The sequence below is a fragment of the Cervus canadensis genome, chromosome X (assembly GCF_019320065.1).
Source record: "Cervus canadensis isolate Bull #8, Minnesota chromosome X, ASM1932006v1, whole genome shotgun sequence".
NCBI lineage: Eukaryota > Metazoa > Chordata > Mammalia > Artiodactyla > Cervidae > Cervus > Cervus canadensis.
The window spans coordinates 32,836,743-32,837,593 of NC_057419.1; the positions used below are offsets into that span (position 1 = coordinate 32,836,743).

Genomic DNA, 851 nt, shown 5'->3' on the forward strand with positions numbered 1-851 from the left:
TGTTAAGCATCATTACAAAACAACTAAAGAATGTGCTAATCATTGGACAATTGCACTCATCTCCCATACCAGTAAGGTCATGCTTAAAATCTTGCAAGCTAGGCTTCAGCATTATGTGAACCAAGAACTTCCAGATGTCCAAGCTGGATTTAGAAAAGGAAGAGGAACCAGAGACCAAATTGCCAACATTCACTGGATTATAGAGAAAGTCAGGGAATTACAAAAAAAAAATCTACCTCTGTTTCAGTGACTATGTCAAAGCTTTTGACTGTGTGGATCATAATTAACTGTGGAAAGCTCTTAAAGAGATGGGAATACCAAACCATCTTACCTGTCTCCTGAGAAACCTGTATGCGTGTCAAGAAGCAACAATCAGAACCCTGTATGGAACAACTGATAGGTTCAAGATTGAGAAAGGAGTACAACAGGGCTGTCTGCTGTTACCCTCTTGGCATAATCTATATGCTGAGCACATCATGAGAAATACCAGGCCGGATGAGTTACAAGCTGGAATCAAGATGGGCGGGAGAAACATCAACAACTTCAGATATGCAGATGATACCACTCTAATGGCAGAAAGTGAAGAGAAACTAATGAGCCTCTTGATGAGGGTGAATGAGGAGAGTAAAAGAGCTGGCTTAAAACTAAATATTAAAAAAACTAAGAGCATAGTATCCAGCCCCATTACTTCATGGCAAATATAGGGGAAAGGTGGAAGTAGTGACAGATTTCCCCCTTCTTGAGTTCTAAAATGATTGCAGATGATGACTGCAGCCATGAAATCAGAAGAAATTTGCTTCTTGACAGGAAAGCTATGACAAACCTAGACAGTATGTTGAAAAGCAGAGACA

The 851-nt window shown here is 40.0% G+C and overlaps 1 protein-coding gene across 1 annotated transcript in view; it reads left to right on the forward strand.

The window, feature by feature from the left end:
• Positions 1 to 851, forward strand: part of BRWD3 (bromodomain and WD repeat domain containing 3) — a 132,334-nt gene that overhangs the window by 92,669 nt on the left and 38,814 nt on the right. The window lies entirely within an intron of this gene.